Raw genomic sequence first — 24,370 nt, forward strand, 5'->3', positions numbered from 1 at the left:
TAAAAAATTTCCTTTATGGACAGTTCATAGCTAGTATGTAGAACTATAACTGCTTTTCAGGTGTTAATCTTGTATCCTGCAATTTTGCTGAATTCATTTATTAGATTTATTGTTGTGTGTGTGGATTCTTTAGGATTTTCTGTTTACAAGATTCAGTCATCGTTGAATAGAGATAATTTAACTTTTCTAATTTTCCCTTGCCTTTTATTTTCTTTCTTGCTTAATTGCTCTATATAAAATTTCCAGTACAATGTTGAATGGAAGAAGTAAAAACAGCCATCTTGTCTTTTTCCTGATCTTAAAAGAAAATTTGTCATTCTTTCACTAGTAAGTAGAATGTTAGCTGTGGGTTTTTCATAAATACCTTTTATCATGTTGAAGAAGTTTCCTTCTATTTATAGTTTATTGAGTGTTCTTATCATAAAAGAGTGATGGGTTTTTGTCAAATGTGTTTTTTGAATCAATTGAGTTGATTTTGTGGTTTTCTTACCTTAATTCTATTAATGTGATGTGATTCCATTAGTTGATTTTTACATGTTGAACCATCGTTGCATTCCTGTGATAAATCTCATTTGGGTATGGTGTATACTATGATGTGATATTTAATTTGCTAGTATTTTGTTGAGAATTTTTGCATCTATATTTATTAGTAATATTGTTCTATACTTGTCTTTTCTTGTAATGTCATTATCTGGCTTTGGTATCTGGGTAATGCTGGTCTCATTGAATGAGTTACAAAGTGTTCTCTCACCTATTTTGTAGGAATTTGATAAGAATTGGTGTTCATTCTTTAAATGTTTGGTAAAATTTGTCAGTGAAGCCATGTGGTCCTGGACTTTCTTGTTTTTTTTTTTTTTTTTCTATTCTTTATTTTGTTTATCTCCATTTTAATCTTTACCATTTTCTTTCTTTTGATAGTTTGGGTTAAGTTTATTCTTCTCTAGTTTCTCAAGATCTTGAGTTAGGTCTTTGATTTGGGATATTTCTTCTTTTAAAATGTAGGCATTTAAAGCTATAAATTTTTGTCAGAGCACTGTGTTTGCTGCATCCCATCAGTTTTGATAAGTTTTTATTTCACTTTTCTCAAAATATTTTCCAATTTCACTTGTAATTTCTTCTTTGATCTACTGGTTGTTTAATAGTGATTGTGGTGCTTAAATTCCACATATTTGTGAATTTGTCAGTTTCTTCTGTTATTGATTTCTAGTTTCATTTTGGAGAAGATCCTTTGAATACTGATATTTAAAAATTTTAATGCTTGTTTTGAGGTCTGGTATATGATCTATCACAGCAAATGTTTCATGTGCAGTTGAGAAAAATGCTTTTTCTGCTATTGTTGCATAGGGTGCTCTATTATATGTTTGATGGGATTAGTTGACTCATAGTATTGTTTAAGTTCTCTATTTTCATATTTATCTTCTGTTTAGTTGTTCTATTCATTATTGAAAATGGGATATTCCTGTCTCCAAGTATTATTTTAGATCTTTTTCTCTCCTCATTTTTGTCAGTTTCACTTCCTATATGTTTTGGTCTCTGTTGTATGCATATATATTTGAAATTATTATATCTTCTTGATACTTTGACACTTTATTAATTTATAATGTCCTTCTTTATCTCTCATAACAATTTTTGTCTTAAGTTCTGTTTTGTCTGATGCCAATATAGCCACCTCAGCTTTTATTGGTTACTATTTGCATGGGATATCTTTTCCAATTTTACTTTAACCTATTTGTGACTTTGAATCTAAAATGAGTCTCTTATTGACAGCATACAAAGGAGGGCTCTTTTTTTACGTTTTTTTTAGATTTTTTAATTTTTTTAAATTGAAGTTCGATTTACCAACATATAGTATAACACCCAGTGTTCATCCCATCAAGTGGAGAGGGCTCTTCTTCTTTTTTTTTAATAATAAATTTATTTTTTATTGGTGTTCAATTTGCCAACATACAGAATAACACCCAGTGCTCATCCCATCAAGTGCCCCCCTCAGTGCCCGTCACCTATTCACCCCCACCCCGCACCCTCCTCCCCTTCCACCACCCCTAGTTCGTTTCCCAGAGTTAGGAATCTTTATGTTCTGTCTCCCTTTCTGATATTTCCTACCCATTTCTTCTCCCTTCCCTTCTATTCGAGAGGGCTCTTCTTAAATCCATTCTGGCATCATATAAACAATTCTGCTAATCTTTGCCTTTTATTTTATTTTATTTTATTTTATTTTGTGTAATTTTTTATTGGAGTTCAATTTGCCAACATATAACACCCAGTGCTCATCCCATCAAGCATCTCCCTCAGTAATCTTTGTTTTTTAATTGAACAGTTTAGTCCATGTATATTTAAAATAATTACATCTATGGAAGGAATTATTTCCACCATTTGTTATTTGGTTTTATAACAACCAAGTTTTAATTATTTTTTTAAAGATTTTATTTATTTATTCATGAGAAACACAGAGAGAGAGAGAGGGAGAGAGAGAGAGAGAGAGAGAAAGAGAGAGGGGCAGAGACACAGGCAGAAGGAGAAACAGGCTCCATGCAGGAAGCCCAACATGGGACTTGATCCCGGGTCTCCAGGATCAGGCTTTGGGCTGAAGGCAGCGCTAAACTGCTGAGCCACCTGGGCCGCCCCCAAGTTTTAATTAATACTAATTTTGTTTCAGTAGTATACAAATTTTTGCTCTGTTAATATCTCTTTCTGTCTTTGTTCTTGTCACAAATTACATCTTTGCACATTATGGAACCATTAACATAAATTTATAAGTACTGCTTTATGCATTTGCCTTTTATATAAGAGAGTAAACAAAAAAGAAATAATCTCAAACCTAGAAAAGAAATTAAGATGGTAAGTAATTTCATTAAGTTAACATGTATGAAAAGATGAAGGACCATAGAAAAGTTTAAAAGTTTCCATAATTCATTTCATAAAACAATATAATGTGAATATCAAAACCTATAAAACACTGAAAAAAATGAGACTAGAGACAAATAACATTCATCAACATAGATTCAAAGTTACAAACAAAACATTAACAAATAGAATTTAGCAAAGTGTCAAAAGGATAATACATTGTGTAAAAACAAAAACTATTTCAGGAATGCAAAAATAATTCAATATCATAAAAATCTGCCCATGTAATACCTTATACTAACATTTCGTAAAGACATTTTATGATCTTTTAATAGATATTGAAGAATAGTTTGATAAAATGCAGAAGCTATTCCTAATTAAAATTTTAATTATATGATGATGAAAGGAATCCCCTTAAATTTTATAATTTACTGAAAACCATTAACAAATATTATAAACAATAATGCAACAAATACATTTCAATTACATTAAATTCATAAATTGAACAAGAGAAATTTACAGATAAAGTCTTCAAAGCAGTTACCTTAGCCATACTCAAGGAAGGAAGGGTGGAAGCTCTTGAAATAAATAGAAAGAGGACATCTCAAGAAGTAGAACTTATAAAAAAGTACCAAATGGAGAATTTAGAGTTGAAAAAATATATAACATCTGAAAGAAGAAAATCACTGAATAGTCATAATAAAAGAATGGAGATGACACAGATGAAGAGTCATTAAAACTGAATATAGATCAATAAAAATTTATCCAAATGAATATAATAATGAATGAATATAATAGGGATCTATGGAATAATATGTAGATGTGTAACATTTGGGCCACTGGAATCTGAGGAGGGGAAAAATTGATACAGAAAAGAGATTTGAAGAAATAATGGTTTAACTCTCATATTTGATGAAAAACAAATTGACAGATTTAAGACACTCTGCAAAACCCAAATGGTTAAACTCGTAGATAATCATGCCTAGATACATCATAATCTGGTGAAAACAGAAGAATAAGGAAAACACCCTGAAGCAACTGAGAAAATGACTCTTTATAGGGAACAATGGCTTGAACAACTTCAGATTTTTCATCAGAAATAATGGAGGCTAGATATAATCATAATCCAGAATTCTACATTCAATGAAATATCTTTAAAAAAATGACTGTGAAATAAAGATATTTTCATATGAGTGTGAAACAGAAAACTGACTGTCAGGAAGCTTGCTCTAAAAATGCTAAAAGATGTTCCTCAGAAAGAAAGAAATTATACTACAAGAAAACTTGTAAACTTCAAGAATGAATGACTGAAGAGCAGAATTGGTAAATAATCTGTGAAATATAATATAATACATTATTTTTATTTTCTTAGGTCTTTAGAATGCATGTGATGGTTCAAAACAAAAATTATAATGTTGTCTGGAATGTTTTTCATGTATATAGATGTATCCCATATTACAATTAAAACAAAAAGGAAGAAAGTAAAGGAATTTATATGGTTATAGGGTCTTTGTATTCACTTGAAGTGATAAAATAGTAACTAGGGAAATTGTGAAATATTAGGTCTGTATATTTTATTTTATTATTTTATTTTATTTTATTTATTCATGAGAGGCACAGAGAGAGAGAGAGAGAGAGAGAGGCAGACACAGGCAGAGGGAGAAGCAGGCTCCATGCAGGGAGCCCAATGCGGGACTCGATCCCAGGTCCCCAGGATCACGCCCGGGGCTGAAGGAGGCGCTAAACTGCTGGACCACCAGGGCTGCCCAGGTCTGTATATTTTAATTTAGAGAGCAATTACTAAAAAAAACCTTACAAAAAATATAGTAAAAAAATCCAATAGTTCAATAAAAGTGGAATACTAAAATAAAATGCATAAACCTCAAAATAATTCAGAAATAAGAAAAGAAGGAATAAATAGAAAACAATAAAATAGTAAACATAGTTCCAAACTAACCAATACCTGCACTAAATGTAAATGGTATAAATTGTATCAATTTAAAGAGACAGACATGTAGGATTAAAAGCAAAAATAAATATTACCCAATTATATGCTGTCTGTAAGGAACCCTACAAGTTTGAATATGGAGATAGAGATAAATATACAATAAAAAGATAGAAAGGGACACTCAATGCAAACACTAATCAAAGGACTATTGGAGCTGCTGTATTAACATCAAAGTAAATTTCATTTCAAATAATATTACTAGGAATAACAAAGACCATGTTACAATGATAATGTCACTCCATCAAGGGTATATAACAATCCTAAACATTTATGTATCTAATAACAGTACTTCAAATTTCATGAAGCAAAATTGATAGGAAAAAAAAAGAAATCAAAATTATAATCACAATTTTACTTTGAGATTTCAACTTTCTTTCCTCAGTAATTGACAAAAGTAGGCAGAAAATTGCCAGTGATGTAAAATACTGAGTAGCACTAACAAGGAACTTGACTAAATTGACATTTATAAAGCACTCTATATCCGACAATAGAAGAATACACATGCTTTTCAAAAGCCCACAAAAAATTGAGCAGAAAAGACCATATACTGGGCCACAAAATAAATCTTAAGAAATTAAGATGGTTGCTATAATGCAATGTCTACTCTCTGATCTTAAAATAATTAACCTAAAAACCAGTAACAAAAAGGTATCTTGAAAAAGTTCAGGTATTTGGAAATTAAACAACACAGTTCTACATTATTTATGTTTCAAAGAGGAAGACTCAAATTCAATGAAGAAATAATTTGAACTAGATAAAAATTAAAATAAAACATATGAAAATTTGTGCAATGGTGCTAAAACAGTGCTCAGAGGGAAATTTCCAACATTAATGGTTTAATTTAGAAAAGAAGAAAATCTCAAAACCATGATCTGAATTAATTAATTTCCATTTTAAAGTCCTGGACAAAGAAGGGTAAATTAAAATGAAAGTATCAGAAGAAAGAAAGTTGTAAATATAACCACAGATATCATTGAAACTGAGAAAAGACTCTAACAGAAAAAATTTTTTTAATGGAATGAAATGTTTTTTTGAAAAGATCAATAACATTGATAAACTTCTAGGCAGATTGAGGGAGAAATAAAAGTAGAAGACAACTAGCAATACTAGTGATGAAAGAGGGAATATCTCTATAGACTCCATAGACAATTATAAGGGAATTTTATAAACAATAGTTTGCCCATAAATTTGCATGCACATTTTGGGTCCTTAGATGTAAAACCACATATTTCTGAACCATGCACTGAATTCAGTGTTCCAGTGGAGAATCTGTGCTGCTGAGGGAAAAAAAGGATACAAATGTTTTTAATCTTCAACAGAGTCAGCCTTTCTCTTAGACTAAGATTGGCCCACTTGCCACTAATTAAAGAGTGCCAAAGCCAGGGATGGTTGATTGAAAACTTAACCTAGGTTTGACTGCATAGCAATTAAACCCTTTTTAGGACTCCAAAGTCTTTTGAGATGGCATCCCAGGCTGTCATTCAAGTTGGTACTATTAACAGAACTAATTATCTCCCAGCAAGTCTCCCATAGGTCAGTATTTCCCATGTACATATCCATAGTGAAATTTTCAGCAATTTACAGTGAAAAATGAGAAATTAAGTATAACAGTACATTTTCAAAAATAAAGCTGTATTTATTCCATTTAAATGACTTCTCTTTATTCTGAGATTATATCTTCCCACTAGAATACAGGAGCAGAAGAGTCCAGCCCATAGGATTGACTGGATTTTGCCTTACCATTTTATTCTTGCCCCTCTACTCTTGAAAATTCAGCCCTGTTCTTGATATTTCCTATTCCTTTGCCTTTGACAGAGTTCCCTGGGTATGACTAGATACTACATCTGACATCAGTTATATCTTGTAAATATTTTCAGGAATATGCCACTAACTTTCTCCCTTGGAATCATACCCACCCCCTTGTAACTTGATTCTTCTCTGATAATTAGACTGTTTCCACCCACATGAACTTGATTTAGAATTATTGGATCTTCCCTGTACTACTGCTCCAAAATCTTTTGCTTCTGACATTGAGGCATTTTAAAAATTTACTGTTAGCTTGACCTTGAGTTTAGGGATCGATTTGACCTTGACCGTGAGCTTACAGATCCACTCCCAGAGCATTTTACAAGCCAAAGTGATAACATCCAGTGCCCCATCCTCTACTAAACACATTTGTCAGAGTGCCTTTCTAGTCATACAGCTCAGCACCTGTATTTCCTTGACACACAGATTTTGTGGTTCTTCAGTGAGGCGATGATGTTTATGGTATGCGTCTCGATGAAGTGGGCGGGGAGATGGGACATCCTACATATGCAACCAGCCAGCCCCCTTAGTATAAAATAGGGATTTCCTGGCAGCACTATGCAGGATGTTCAACCTCCCTGCCCATGTGAAGGTTAACTGCTGTATCACGAAGTTCTGGTTTCTTTTGGAGGGCTTGCTGCTTCATGAAGGCCTCTTCCAACTTGATCTTCTGTTCCTGATGCACTGGTTGTGATTACTAATAGCTTAAATGATCTAGAAGCCTGGTAACCAATAACCCACCTCTTATTTAAACTTAAGCTCTAGGGCAGTGGTAACTAATAACCCAACTCTTATTTAAACTTAAGCCTGGCACAGTGGTTTCGTGCTGCCTGCAGCCCTGGGTGTGATCCTGGAGACCCGGGATCGAGTCCCATGTCGGGCTCCCCGCATGGAGCCTGCTTCTCCCTCTGCCTGTGTCTCTACCTCTCTCTCTCTCTCTGTGTCTCTCATGAATAAATAAGTAAAATCTTAAAAAAAAGAGAAAATTAAAAAAAAAAAAACACCTTAAGCTCCTTATTCTGACAATATACTTTTCCATCGACTTAAAAAGAGAAAATTCTCCCGACACCTGAATGGTTTGATACGATGTGTAGTATCTTTTGAGAAACACCCTGGATCTGTTCCCCTGAGATAGTCCCACAGTCCATATACCCTGGAGTTTTCCATGTAATTTATAGTTTAGTTTCTTTCAAGCTGACCTCAAGTCTTTTCCTATGGGCATATAGTAAAAAACAAAACAAAACAAAACAAACAAAAATCTGCTGATATTTTCTTCGGTGGAACACTCAACAATTTTATGGATTTTGGGTGGTGGGAAAGAGAAAAAGACATAGAAGAAATCATGAATACTTTCCTGGTGGTCTTTGTCTAACCAAGGCAAATGAGGACTTCTACTATTTGTGCTACATGGCTTTACCTTCTAGTCATTAGATTTCTTGGAGAACATTATTATTCAAAAGAGAAAGGAGTTTAAACAGCATTTTACTCAAGCCGCTAAGAAAGCTTCATGCTTAATTTGAACATTTGAAGTTTAATTTCAATAGGAATCAAAGGTCTCTAATTCAAATAAACACAACAAACTCATATGTGTGTGAGTGTGTGTGTGTGTGTCCTTTCCCTCACACAAAGCTTGTCTCTACACAAAGTTCTTTTTTTTTAATATTTAGTTGTTTATAAGTATCAAACTTCTTGATGTTATATAACTTAATATTATCGTCACAATATACAACATTCTCATACTTTAGAATGTGACATAGTTACACAACTCAGTGCATAATATCCCTAAGAATAATAGTAAATTAAATATCTTAAAGACTTATTATTTCTCCTTTGCAATTATTGATCTTTTTTTTTCTTTGAACTTTTTTTTTAATTGATGTTCAATTTACCAACATACAGAATAACCCCCAGTGCCCGTCACCCAATCACTCCCACCCCCCTCCCTCCTCCCCTTCCACCACCCCTAGTTCGTTTCCCAGAGTTAGCAGTCTTTACGTTCTGTCTCCCTTTCTGATATTTCCCACACATTTCTTCTCCCTTCCCTTATATTCCCTTTCACTATTATTTATATTCCCCACATGAATGAGAACACAAAGTTCTTGATTAGGTTGTGGAAGTTACTTTATATTTTACTTTTTTTTAATCACAAATGCTTATTTGTGTCTATTGAGGTAATCAGGTAGTTTTTTTCTCCTTTATTCTATTAATAAGGGGTATTATATTGATTGAGTTTCATATGTTGAACCAACTTTGCTTTTCTGGGATAATATCTATTTTCTTGGTGTTCCGTCCTTTTTATAGATTGCTAGATTCAACTTACTAGTGTTTTGTTAAGGATATTTGCATGTATATTTGCAAGAATTATTGATCTATAGTTTTTATTTTTTCTTGTGATCTATTTGGTTTTGGCATCAAGAAAATATCAAAATCCCCCTCTCTTTTACTTTTGCAAGACTTTTTGAAGGATTGGTATTAATTCTCCCAGGGAACTGCCAGATAATTCAAATAACGACAATTCTCTGGAAATGAGGATCTGAAGGAGTTCTAATCCTATTCTGTTCCTCTCTGGCAGCTGTTAGGCGGCTGGTTTGCACCATGAATGTAGGCTGTTGGTTTTTAAGGTTACCCTGAAACCTGAGAGGGGAAATGAGACTGGGGCAAGTTAAAATGCCACAGAAATTGCTGTTCTTATCAAGAATCAGTCATTTTTCTTGAATAAACCCTCCCCAATTTCTGTAAGCCTTTGGTTAATTTCCAGAGTCCTGAATTATTTGATTCTGACAATTTTTGTAATTTTTCCTGTTCCTTGTAACAAAGAGAGGATTTTGGAAGTCCCTACTTCACCATTTTTGCTGATGTTCACAATGCTTTTTTTTTGTGTAAAAAGTACATCTTCAAATTTTATAATATCACAGAGTTTAGAAATAGTAGGATATCTTTCACACTGAGACCATATTATGTATAGAGAATGGAAATGGGGATTTTGAATAGTAGTATGAATGAAAACAAGGAAATGTCATGTTCATGCCTAGTTCTCAATATCTAGGGGATGCATTATATACACTGTCCTAAGTAAACCTATAGGTATATTTTATAATGTTTTATAATGCAGTTTTAACATTAATAATTGTCTCATATATTTTTGTCAGTCATCTCTTTATCTTTAAAATGTTTAGATTTTGCTGCAATTATTTTATTCCAGTTTGTTTTACATTATTTGAAAGTATTGACATAGGCAAGTTTTGCATTTATATATAGCCAAATTTGTCAGTCTTCTCATTTGTGTCATCATCAATGGCTTACTCACCTCAGATGTTAGGTAAATAGCCAGTAGTTGAGTAAATACCCTATTCACTTTCTTCTTGTTTTTCTTTGGATACATTTTAAAGAGTCAACTTTTTAATTTTCCCAGAATTTATTTTTGAGTGTGAAGAGTGCTGAGTATCTCAAATTTAACATGTTTTCTTTTATCATTGACTTTGATGCCTCATTTATCATAAATAGTATGACCCATTGCCATACTTTTTTCCTTTTGTTCCCATTGGTTTAAACCTACAACCACACGTTATTATACTGGCTGTAGGCTTAGAATGTATTTAAAGATGGTTTTTCTATTGCTATCTTTGGAAAGTGTTTATTGGAGTATGCATTGAAGTTTATTAAATGATTTTCAGTGGCTCTCAGGATGAACTATAGTGTATTGTGTTTAATCTACAGTAATAACATATTTATATATTTTATAATATAGTGAAAATCCTTACATTCATTAGATAAAAAGACACTAGCATTAGTTAAGTATATTTTTTTTTCTAGGAAACTTTACAGGGATGATATCATTGATGTCTCAAACTAACATTATAATGTAGTTACAGATTAAAATTAAAACCCCTGAGATTTGGTGATGTTCGTCCTCCAAGTGATGCAGTTGATAATTGGGAATTAATATACATATGAAAAAAAAGAAGAAAATATACATATGAAAAGCCATGATTCCATTCGGCTTATTCAATGTGTACTGCATTTCATTTAAATTATTTCTATACTAGTAACTAGGAATTCACTGTATAATGAAAAGTCAAACATGTAAACAAAAACTTTAGTACAATGAGTTAAGTGCTATGGCTGGTAGTGCACATGATATTCTGGAAATACTGAGTGTGATAAACTTAACTCCTCCCCGGGTTTATGAGATAAGGCTTTTCAGAGAAGTCTGGAGAGGGAAGAAAGTGAAGTCTAGAAGAAGCATGTGATTTGGGGAACACATCAAGAAGATCAGAATGATGTTGCAGAACATGATATTTGTGATTGAGTGAATTAGAAAGCTGGAAGGAAGAACTTTATACAGCAGTCTCCACTTATCCAGGGGGATACATACTAAGACCTCCAGTGGACACCTGAAACTGTGGACAGTACTTAACCCTATATATACTATGTTTTTTCCTGTACCTACATACCTATCATAAAGTTTAATTTATAATTAGGCATTATAAGAGATTAACAATCACAACTAATAATAGAATAACAATATACAGTAGTACAAGTTTTGTGAATGTGGTCTTTCTGTTTCTCTCAAAATATCTTACTGTATTGCACTCACCCTTCTTTTGATGATGTGAGATGATAAAATACTTCACTGATGAGATGAAGTGAGGGGAATGACGTAGGCATCCTAACACAGCCATAGGCTACTAGTGACCTTCTGACGCTGTGTCAGGAGGAGCATCTGCTTCTGGCCTGCAGAACTGAAACTGTTGAAAGCAAAAACCACAGATGAGAGGGGACTGCTGAATAGAGGAGTGGGAAGTTGACTATTGAGGTAGAACAGTTCTTAATTTTTGGCAAACTAAAAGAATAGCCATAAGAAAATCATGGGGCGCATGAATTTCCAGAAGGGTTTGCTTTAAAAAAAAGGCTTATTGCTACATTATTTGGGAATAATTCCAATAATATGGTAGCCTATACTTTCTGTACTGACAATTTTTAAAGTTAATGCAGATTTTCTCATTCTCCAACTAATTTTGTCTTCCTAATAAGTTAGAGACCATGGCTAGGAATGAGCCAATATTTCCTTTTATCACTTCCCCTTTCTAACTGAGGAGGTGAAATCTTTGTTGAATTTTAGTATTGTTTTGAATTCTAGTCCAATCATTGTAAAGATTTTTTATTTTGTATTTATTCATGAGAGACACACACAGAGAGGCAGAGACATAGAGGAAGAAGCAGGCTCCTCTGGGGAGCCTGGGGACTTGATCCCAGGATCCTGGGATCACGACCTGAGCCAAAGGCAGACACTCAACCATTGAGCCACCCAAGTGCCCCTGGTCTGATCATTGTAGTTTTTATAAACATTTTAAAATTCTACCATGGATTCAGTGCTCCTTGTTAATTTCTGGTAGGGTTTTATATTTCTTTTTGATTGATTTTATAGGACTTGTATGAAATTTGAAAGCAGTCTCCAGTACTTTTACTAATTGTTACTTTAAGGTAAACCAAAAGGCACTCTTTTAGCTTTAGCATGGGTTGAGGGAAAAGTATCCAGGAGAAAGCTGTGCCTAATTGCCTAAAGTAGCTATATATCTTGCAAGTCATCATCCAAAATCCCTTTAGCTCTTCTAAGTATAATGCATTGATTTTGAAAGGAAGTGGAATGAATTTATGGTCAAATAGATCAAAATAAAGCAGCATCAAGTAAAAGCAGCCAGAAATGAAAGTCTCACAGAAAAGGCTCTCTTCTAGTTAATATTCTCTGGAAAACCTGCCAAGGATGAGTAAAGCTTTATTTCAGTAAGGGACAGAAATGCTTACAACACAGAACACTATTTATTACATAATTTGTTCTGTGGAATTCAATAGATGAACACAGATTTTCTTTTGGTCAATGTGGACAATGCATGGCTCTCGTTTGGACCAGGAGGATTTATGTTTTGTTATGATTTTGTCATTCTATTAATAACTGTATGACATTACAGATGTTGACTACCAATATTACCATATATTCTTAGTAACACTCAAGTAACATTTTAACTTCTTACTAATTAATTATATAAAATATCTGTTGTCCTACAAATCCTTAATGCTGGTTAGATGCATACATGGTGTAGTTTTTGGTTATACAACTTTGCAGGAAAATCCTTAAAATGATTACAAACATTGTGAAAGTAAGTCTACAAGATTTAATTAAATAGTTAATGTTGCTTAGCTTCCAAGGAAATACAACATTAATTATGGCTTATAAGTAATCTTGTACAGATATTTCCTCATTCTATCAAGTATAACACTTGAGTACAGAGATCATAACTATGAAATTGGGGTAACCAAAGAAGAATTAAGTTGCTCTGAGATCTGATATCTGTTTTTTACCCAATCTCATTTCTAGCTAATTTTCCTCTTTTGTTTTCCCAGGTCTTTGCACATTTTGACTCTTTTAGAAGGGGGAAGGGGCCAAGGGAAAGGGGGAGAGAGTCTTAAGCAGACTCCATGCCTAACATGGAGCTGGGGTGTGAAGCTTGACCTCACAACCCTGAGGTCATGACCTGAGCTGATCACAGAGCCCCCCAGGTGCTCCCATTTGCACTCTTTTGCCTAGAATGACATCTGTAAAGTATCCCTTCTTTAGGACTCCTTTCCTGGTCTGCAAACCTGGCTGAGAGAGTACTTCATCTGGGAAGCCTTTCCTAAAATGGCACAAACAGAATTGATTACTCCTTATATCTTCCCATAGTACCCTGAGTATATCTCTATCCTAGCATACATATTTTACTGTAATTTTCTGTTTGTCTTTCCTGGTACATTATAAACTTCTTGACATTCCAGCCTGCCTTAGTACTTGCTAATGTTTCACATAGCTTAGTTAATCACATATATGTTAGTCTGCACATGTTGCATGATATTCCAATTCCCCTGATTATGATGTAATCAGGCCAATTCAGACTCTGGACCAATGAGAAATAGACCCATTAATGTATTAGGAGCACCTCATAAACAACTCCTGCCCTTTGTGGGAGTAAGCTGTTCTCACTGTATAGGTTCCTGGTAACTAGATTTTCCAGCATCCTCACTACAGAGAGTTCTTTGACTGACTAGAGTCATAATTTGTCATTCTATGTGGAAGCAGAATATCTGCTTTTGGTCTTCCACATCTTATCTCAGTTCTAGACTCCTTTGCATTAAAACATCCTGTGTTATACCCTCTATCAAGACTGGATTTCAAGACAATTGAAAGCATCTGATGTGACATCACAAACAACTGCCTGGAACTGTGCAGATAGTCTGAACTGTTGTTTTGTGTCTTGGTCTTGGAATTTTGATTTAGTCTGCTGAACCAGGTTCTAAGATGGGGATAGCATTTTTTGCTTGAGTATTTTATCCTGCACTGGAAGAAATTTATGAAGGTATTAATGGGCCTCCTTCATCAAAGTGTCGTCAAGAGTTTCCAAATCCTTTTTTCTCGAGTCAGCATTCTATAGCATTTAAAGCATTCTGACATGATTTAATCTCAAAGGTGTAGTTTTTAAACATTTGTATGCATTAATAAAGGAGATCATGAAATATATTTTGGATGTATATGATAGTTTATGAGTAGATTTTCATCTATGATGTGGTATGACGTTTCATGAATGAATATAATTTAAATAATGCTTTAAAGTCTTTTTTTATTAAATCTTTTTTTTTTAAACTTTTTTATTTATGATAGTCACAGAGAGAGAGAGAGAGAGAGAGAGAGGCAGAGACATAGGCAGAGGGAGAAGCAGGCTCCATGCACCGGGAGCCCGACGTGGGATTCGATCCCGGGTCTCCAGGATCGTGCCCTGGGCCAAAGGCAGGCGCTAAACCGCTGCACCACCCAGGGATCCCCTAAAGTCTTTTTTAAAAAAGATTTTATTTATTTATTCATGAGAGACACAGAAGGAGAGAGAAGCAAAGACACAGGCAGAGGAAAAAGCAGGCTCCACGCAGGGAGCCTGATGGTGGGACTCGATTCTGGGTCTCCAGGATCAGGCCCTGGGCTGAAGGCAGCACTAAACTGCTAAGCCACCGGGGCTGCCCAAAGTCTTTTTTTACTTCATAAATCTACAGCATATTTTTAAAAATTGAATCAAACTGAAATATTAAGAGACTTTGCTTATTAAAAATGCCCAAATATTTGTTATGCTATTTAATATTTTTACTTTTATTTACCAAATATCCACTATTTCCCATAATACTTCAATTTATAAACTAGCATTACTTGGGAAGATTGAAGGAAGTATCAGTTACTTCAATTCACTAACAGGTTATTTGGGCTTAACAAGATGGTATTTTCCTCAGTCTCTTTAAACACATTCTGGATTTGTCCATGCTACTGGAGAATGTCTTCATAGAATATGGCCTGGTTTTCCTAGTGCAGTAGCAATTAAGTGTACAAACCATGTAAGGGACAGGGTGGTGGGAGGGGGGGCAATTAGGGTAACCAAGGAAGAAGCCACAGAGTTTTGAGGTGGCTACCACTCTGGATAACACTTCCTTTCTATGAAAATCAATTTAGGTGAGTAAATAGCCAGAGAATAATAAGAGATAGAAGGTAATAGCACTAAAAATATCTCAAAAATCGTGGCTGCTCTGAGCAGTTGGAAAAGAGCTACCTAGGAAGAAATGATGGTTTTACCACGAGGAGCCCTGACTGTTTGGAGCATGAACTGGTGGTTGTTAATGGATGACTAATGAAAGCACATGCTGGAAACAAGTAGTAGCTTGCCAGGAAGCAAAAACTTTTCCATGGAGAAGCTTCCTATAATAATTCCTCTCCTAGCTTCTACTCAGATGATGCATTTAGAAATATACTGACACAAAACATTTAACCTTGATAGGCAAACTGCAGATTTAATATGCTAATATGTTTTTCAGTGAATTGAATGTCCATATTGAGTGCCTGAATGGCAACAGGTCACCATGACCCTTGTCTCTTCCATAAGGCAGATAGTGCCACAATTAAAGGAAGGAGAAAAGTCATGTGAAGGTAAAGAAGTATGTAAGGTTTTCCCAGATATGAATGTTCCAGATGTCTTGTGACATCTATATGTTCTTTGAACTGCTTGCTATATTACCACTGTCACTGTGCTACTTAAACCTCTTTTGTTATCCAAAGACTTTAAAGCATTCTATAGACATTAGCATGTTAAACTTTTAAAAAAATGTGAAAAAATAAATAAAATAAATAAAAACAAATAAAAATAAAATAAAAACCATGAAAACTGGGGCCTGGGGGAAATTAAGAAAAGAGAAAATTGATCTTAGGGGATTTCTTTACTTTTAAATCTCCTTTTAATTAAGCATTTTGAATTATAATTAAGCTCCTTGGCATTGTAGGGAATGGCAAGTGACAGGGAAACATTTTGACTGGTGTGGGAAGACAAAGCAACCTTAGCGATGTCCCTCAGCTCACATTCAATCAGAGGCTTACTCTCTCAAGAGTTCCAAGGCTTCCAGGAACACACTTGGCCATTTTCTCTAACACAAGCAGTTTATTCATCTTCCTATAAAGCCACATTTTGTCCTTTTATTAATATCCTATATAATACACTATAAAATATTTCTATAAATTGGTTTTAAAAACAGAAATGATGGGACTCCTGGGTGGCTCAGTGGTTGAGCGTCTGCCTTTGGCTCAAGGTGTGATCGAGTCCCACATCTGGCTCCCTGCATGGAGCCTGCTTCTCCCTCTGCCTGTGTCTCTGCCTCTTTCTCTTTCTCTCTCTATGTCTCTTATGAATAAATAAAATTTATAAAAAAAATAAAATCAGAAATTTAGCTGGACTACCATCATATAGTCATTTCAGGGTGATGTGTAGAAATTTTTCTAGATTTTTTTTTCTTTTTTATGTGATGAAAGTCTTGCTTCAAAATTGAAATTGGAGACCCGAAATAGCCAAAGAAAAGGTGTCGAGACAGGTCAGGGTTGTGATAATGGACAGACTGTAGAACTGTATCACAAGAGAAAACCCTGAGCCTTGGTCAAGGAGGCAACAAAGGCTAACCTGGGAATGAACACACGAATCATATGCCAAAGTTTGAGAATCAGATAGGCAGGCAACAAACGAATAAAAGGCAAGAAGAAACGACTAGGAAGTGAAATGGAGCAATCGTGATATCCCTCGGGGCACAGTAGGATAAGCAGAACAGGAAAAAGCCTCATTCAACCAATTGGAACCTCTGATGAATCCCAGTTCCTGTCCTGTTTCCTTTAGATGAAATGAACTCTTTGGCCACATTCCTAATTTAAGACTTTTCAATTTTGTTCCCTGTATGCTGATCAGCTTCTTTTTTCTTTGGCAGGGCTTTCTCACAAACAGATAAGCTTTTCTCTTGGGATAAAAACATTCATAAAATCTGAGGATAAAAGGCTTAAAATGGTGGAAGAAATCCTCTAGACTGGATTTTAGATTTGGAGGTCCTTAGTATATGGTAGTTGAAAATATGAAACTGTATGTATTGCCTGGGAAAAAATGTAGGGGAAGCAGACACCAGACCAAGGACCAAGGACTTTGAGAGCTCTTTGAATTACTTTCTGCCTGAAATTTACGTTACTGCAACAAGTCCTTGGAAATGCTAGTTGAAGGTTTTCAAGGGATCACTAGCATAGAATGCTGTTGGACAAAAGCCTAGATTCCTTCTCATTTGAGACCATTTAAAATTGATCAGCATTCTATAGGCTTCTGGTGTAAGCAATGCTTTAAAAAGTTGAAAACTTTCTGCTTTCCTCTTATTAAAAAGGAGATTACAGAAACTTACCTCCAGAAGCCATATACTAAAGCCAAAGTCTTCTAAGATTTTATTTTATTCCTTTTTGATCACTTTAATGTCTCTTGGGTACTGCAAACATGTGTAAAAACAAAATAGTTATATACAACTTTAACATTATGTCATTTTAGAAGGAAATGACAGGGAATGTCATTTCAGAAAGTGACATTTCTTCAGTTTTTAAAAAGATTTTATTCGTTTATTTGAGAGAGTGAGAGAGTGTACAACAGAGTGCCAGTGAGGGCAGGGGCAGAGAGATAAGGAGAAGCAAGCCATCCACTGAGCAAGGACCCAACATGGGGTTTGATGACCTGAGCCGAAGGCAGAGGCTTACCTGACTGAGCCACCCAAGTGCCCCCGGAAGGAACTATTTCTTAAGGTTTTTCATTCTTTTCATCTCAACCTTATATGAAATAGAACTGTCTTATTCTTAGATTGAGAACTTTATTGTACAGCAACATATAATTGCTAGTCCAGCATCACACAGCCTTTACTCTATTATACTACAGTGGAAGGAACATGGACTCTCAACCTAGACAAACCTGAGTTTCAGACACAACATCACTAGCTTAGTTTCACTGCCTTCCTTCATGGAGCCATTCCCGGAACTCTTCCTCCTCCCTCTTTAACTACTTTCCCTTTGTGTTCATAAGAAACTCTAGCCTAGATCTAACTTTGCACTCAGGCCACATTGCATTAAAATTAGCTATTGTGTCGGTTTCCTCCATTACAATTTCTCCAGGCAAAGGAGTATGTTTACTCCATACAGAGCTCAGCACACTTTAGGTGATCCATTAAACATTTAGAAAGACAAATGAATAGGCAATAATTTCAGTGGCTCGACTTATCTTTTTCTGAAGGAATGATAAGAGCAGGATGATAATATTATTTCAGGTTCTTGGATAAAAAGGACCTAAGCATAGTGTGCTGGTAAAATAGGACCGGAAAATATAAAGCTCAAGGCACCATCCTGAGCAAAACTTGAAGCAAGTAGGCTCCCTCATGCTGAAATGCTCTGATTTTCATCAAGGGTTACATCATAGCTTGGGTTTGGTTAGGTAGATGGAGGAATTTCTGGCATTAGTTTGGCTCTTTCAAAATACTGATGCATATTTCTGAGAAAAAGTTGGATTTGTGAAACTTTATGGCACATTATAAGTTGACTGCCTTTAAAAAAAATTAATTACCTCATATTCCTAATGCGAGTGTCAGGAAATAGCACAGAAAATCTATGTAAAAGTTCCTGATCTCGTTTTGTGACTTTCCATCACTGTGTCTAATAGTATCATTTAGTTGGACTTTCAAGTTAGCTTTCATAGAGATTCTTATTTACTCAAATAAAAGAAGTGGATAAAAAAGCTCATTATCTTGTATTTGTAACTTCCTGCGGCTAAAATCACATATGAATACATCCTAGCCAGTGTTAAGTATTCGGTAGATAGCTCCCATAATTCTATTCCAAAGTCGCCGTGCAAAATTTCACTGCCTCAACTTAAAATAATTTATTAGGCAGCTCTTTCAATAACATGGTGCAAGAAGTTTCATAAATGGACTTTTTTCGATTAGGGGGAATCCTTTATCTCATTGTTCTACTCTCATCAAAGACTCTTTGTGGCTTAGAAAATGTGTCTAAAATTAGGAAAACTTCAGTAGTCTTTTAAAATTATGATAATTCATTTGAATAAATATATATTACACACACACACATATTCAATCAGATTTCCTGACAAAGTTCTTTATACAGTTAGAACTTGTCAAAGTGGTTAAACTGTCCTCAAGTGCTTGAATTCCAGAGAGTCAATGTTCAACTTAGTTGGAACTGACTCCTCAAATTAGACAAACCTAAGTAAAGGTATGCCTTGATTGTGGGGAGGCAACTATGCCACCCGAATTGTCAAAGCAGTGTAGAAATCCTAGTCCTGATTGGAACTCAATTTCCTACATCTGGATATAACATCTATATAGTAACAAATGACCTTACATTCCTTTCTATCCTTTGATTCTATGTAAATTCATGCTTCCTTTTCGTGGATGCATTGGTGATGAAAACTGGGAAGGACATGGATGATTCTGAGTGAAAGCTGAGATACCCTAGACAGGTATCTTCAAATGCTTATTGGTTAATGTTTGTATGCCTAGGCAACAGAAAAGTCAGAGAAAAAATACAACAAAAATAACACTTGAGGAAAAAAAAATCATAAACCAGGTCTTGGTAGATATGTTAATGTGTAGGTCTGCTCTTCCCCATTGCCTAATAAAGACTGCAAAATACTCTTGACTACCTAATATAGGCTCTGTAAGTTCTTTCACTGCTGCCTTGTGTTCCCCAGTGCTTGTTAGATTGCCTTGAGTCACTCTGTGACTAATATTGGCTGACACATAGACGTCAAAGAGTCTATGGAGTCCTATCTAACAATGAGACATGAGTTACTTCAATGATGAGAGCTAAATAAACTGCTGTGAAAACTTGCTCCTGGGGTGCCTGGGTGGCTCATTGGGTTAAATGTCGGACTCTTGATTTTGGTTCAGATCATGATCTTGGGGTTGTGAGATGGAGCCCTGTGTCAGGCTCCCCACTCAGCAGGGAGTTTGCTTGGGATTTTCTCTCTCTCCCTCTCTTTCTGTCCCTTGTCTCCACTTTCTCTCTCTCTTTCTCTCAAATAAATAAATAAATCTTAAAAAGAAACTTGCTCCTATGGGATGGGCCAAAATATAGTATATAATTAATAATATTCTGGATTAATTTCTAGCCAGATTGGTGTCTGTGTCACAAAAGCCACAGCTACACTGTAAAGTTCTTCTAGAAACATATATTTTTTATGTAAATGTTGCAGTAACACATAAAGCATTTTCAACTTCTTACTAGTTACTGATATCTGGGATGCATATTTACCCCTTGGCATAATATGTTAGAAAAACAAGGACAGGGGCTCCTGGGTGGCTCTGGGTTAAGTGTCTGCCTTCCACTGAGGTCATGTGCCCAGGGTCCTGGGTTTGAGCCCCACATCTCCCTGCTCAGTGGGGAGTCTGCTTCTTTCTCTCCCTATGTGATTTCTTGTGCTATCTCTCTTTCTCAAGTAAATAAATAAAATCTTAAAAAAATAAAAAAGAAAAATAAGGACAGCAAAATATATACATATATATTAAAGTATATATATACATATATATGTATGTGTATATACATATATATGTATGTATGTGTGTGTATATATATATATCTCAAAGTAGTAAATGCTAATGCTTATAGTCTCCATCAATCCGAAGTGTGCTCAGGGTCAGCCTGATGCCATGAGTTACTTCTGGGGCATTAAAAGCCCTCCAGTTATGATAAGTCTTGAGAAAATGTATAAAGAATGAATATGTATGTGGTCAGGAGAACAAAAGGCACAGCATAGGTAATATAGCCAATAATATTGTAATAGTGTTGTATGGAGACAGATGGGAGCCATGCTTGTGATGGGCATAGCATAAGGTGCAGAGATATTGAATTACTATGTTGTACTCCTGAAGTTAATGTAAAATGGTGTGTCAACTGTACTCAAAAAAAATTTTTTTGAAAAAAGAATGGGTATGTATAAAAGATGACTGCCATCAATCTTACTCTACTTGAATCTGGTGATCCTACAAAACTTGTTTTTTTTTCTAAAATCAAAATCAAAATCAAAATCTTTCACTTCAAAAATGTTAATGGGAAAATGTAGCATCCAAAACAATAAAATCCAAATTGGTTTGAATTTTTTTTTTAAGATTTTATTTATTTATGATAGTCACAGAGAGAGAGAGAGAGGGGCAGAGACACAGGCAGAGGGAGAAGCAGGCTCCATGCACCGGGAGCCCGATGTGGGATTCGATCTGAGGTCTCCAGGATCGCGCCCTGGGCCAAAGGCAGGCGCCAAACCGCTGCGCCACCCAGGGATCCCCCAAATTGGTTTGAATTTTTAAATTCAAGGGGCATTATAGTTTCACCTCTGTCTACCTTTTCTAACTTCCCTTAACACTGATACATCCAGTATTCTTACCAGTCAGGACTAATGTCCCTGGTCATATTATGTATTCTTACATTTTCATTCATTTTTATGTCATCCCCACTGCCTGGAATGTCAAGCCCTACTCCTTCTCTGCCTGTCAAAATCCCAGTCATACTTTAAGAACCCTCTGGAATGTCAACTCTCTCTCTCTCTCTCTCTCTCTCTCTCGGCAAGCATCTAAAATAGTGTCTCACACACAGTAAACCCTAAGTGAATGTTATTCAGATGAATACATAAATGAACTGGCAAATGAGGCTTCTGAGTTGATAGATTCCTCTCAGAATTTTGTGTATACTTCTAATTTAGCATCGATAAAATATTATCATAATGGAATGTATATAAATGTAAAAATATATTTATAAATACAAGTATTTCTATACAAATATAGCATATACTTTTATGTATAGTTATATACATTAATATAATTATTCTGTAATGCAAAGTGTCCCACCTAATATTAATTTCTTGAATGAAAGAATGCATCTACTGCTAAAGCCAAGTCTATAATACTTAAAACTTTTCATTTAATGAATTATTTATAGTCTATTTTAGATACTGAAAAGAATTTATTTTTTTGCCCATTATGGTAGGAAAGAATATGTACTAAAAATTTCAAATATCTCTTGAAAAAAAGAAGAATCTTTGTAATTAAAATAATTATTTTTATTTTTCAGGGGGGAGGGATCTTGAACTTATGGCTCATACTGAACTTATGGCTCGTGTCAACCATTTTTAACTCCCAAGTGGTGACATAAATCACACTAACAAGTACCAAAGAATTCATAATGTTTACTTTATCTCATTGTTATGTTTTAAATTTTATGTTATTTTAATTCAATTAATTAACATAGCTGTATTATTAGTTTCAGAAGTAGAGGTCAGTGATTCATCAGTTGCGTATCACATCCAGTGCTCATTCCATCACAGCGTGCCCTCCTTAATGCCCATCACTCGATCTCATTGTTATTCTATCTTTCACAGTGCCATTCATCATTAGCAGTCTAGGTCAGAGACTTTTATCTAAAGAATATCATATTGATGAAGAAATTAGCACATTGAAACCAAGGTTTCGTTTCCTTAACATTCATTAACAGCAACTTTGAGCTTCAAGAAAATGTCATTTGAACTTGATATTGTCTCAATGAGTTTCTCCCTGACCATTAATCCCTACTGCCCTTTCTCACCTCACATGACACTTATTGTATATTTGTCACTTAGTCTAAACTGCTCTGGGGATCCCTGGGTGGCGCAGCAGTTTGGCGCCTGCCTTTGGCCCAGGGCCCGATCCTGGAGACCCGGGATCGAATCCCACGTCGGGCTCCCGGTGCATGGAGCCTGCTTCTCCCTCTGCCTGTGTCTCAGCTTCTCTCTCTCTCTCTCTGTGACTATCATAAAAAAAAAAATTAAAAAAAAATTTAAACTGCTCTGCATTGTTTTTTTAAATCTCTTTCTATAAATATCAAGAGTAGGGATTATGTCCTATATCTCTGTGTCACTTGTGACTGAACATTTCAAAGGGAGAAGAATAAGGGCAATAGGATGTGTGTGCTCCTCTCTATCTCACTTAGTTGTGTTTTTAATGGCAAGGTAATAGTAAGAAACTAGTATGGCCAAATTTAAGTAAAATTTAAACTGTATAGATAACACTGCCGTTTAGAAAGGAGAGATAATTTCAAATACAATTAATTCAGTGTTACACAGTACCGAGGATTTGAGCAATGCTCTGCTTTTGTGGGGGAAATTTATATCATATTACATCATATCATATTACTACATGCTGTGCACTGTTTATGGAAACAACTATCAAAATACTTTATTCAATAATTAACTACTTAACTCACACCAGATGTTTCTTGATGTTTTAGGAAATTAGAAATGTAGGATAGATTTGCACAAAGTGAAACAGCTTTTATTTTTTTCAGTGTGAAGATAATGCATTGTCTTTACTATGACCAAAAACAGCATGTTATAGGTAAGTAGTGTTTTTATATGATAACTAACACCTTTAATGTATGTATCTTTGTTTGGAAAATATGATGGGTTTTTACTTAATTGTAATCTTAGGAATGTAAGCACCATTTGAAATTTGTGTGTGTGTGTGTGTAGGCAATGTCCTGCTGGCCTGACACATCAGTCAAAACACTTAACTTATGTATCCTGTTCACATTCCCATTTAAAAATTATTAAATGAAACTGAAGACTTTAGTCATCAAAGGTCCATGTGAGGAGACGCCTGGGTGGCTCAGCGGTTGAGCGCCTGCCTTCTGCCCAGGGCGTGATCCTGGAGACCTGGGATCGAGTCCCCCATCAGGCTCCCTGCATGGAGCCTGCTTCTCTCTCTGCCTATGTCTCTGCTTCTCTCTCTGTGTCTCTTATGAATAAATAAATAAAATCTTAAAAAAAGTCCATGTGAAATACACCCATGCTAGGAAAAATAAAAAATTATTTCCTCACATTAAAACCCCAAGCATCGTGAATTGGTAAAATCAATTAGTTCCTGGAAGAATCAGGGCCTTGGTTTTAAAGGAATACAGTCTGGTTTGATGGTCAGACCCTGAACATAGACTTCACCTCTGGATCTCATACTACTTACCTTTGTGTTATAAAAGTAATCAATCAGTTAAGCTCACCGAACCTTAGTTTCCAAGTCTGAGAAATAAGGAAGCTGAGGTATTTGAATTTTAAGTTTTTTTTTCTGGTTCTCAGACCCTGGGTGTAAACTAGTAGCTGTCTTCCTAATTATCTGAGGAATATAGAAATGTTCAATTCATTCTTTCAATCTCATTGAAATTATATGAAAGAGGCGACACTAACATGAATATTATTAATCTACAGCAAGAATAACTCAGACCTGTTCAAAATCATATGAAAGAAGCAAATAATCTCACCAAAATTTGTCTGACCATTT

The 24,370-nt window shown here is 35.0% G+C and overlaps 1 protein-coding gene across 1 annotated transcript in view; it reads right to left on the bottom strand.

The window, feature by feature from the left end:
* The window catches only part of HTR2C (5-hydroxytryptamine receptor 2C), a 298,109-nt gene that overhangs the window by 74,913 nt on the left and 198,826 nt on the right, over nucleotides 1-24,370 (bottom strand). The gene's annotated exons all lie outside the window — the stretch shown is intronic.

Source organism: Canis aureus, chromosome X (assembly GCF_053574225.1).
Source record: "Canis aureus isolate CA01 chromosome X, VMU_Caureus_v.1.0, whole genome shotgun sequence".
Lineage (NCBI taxonomy): Eukaryota > Metazoa > Chordata > Mammalia > Carnivora > Canidae > Canis > Canis aureus.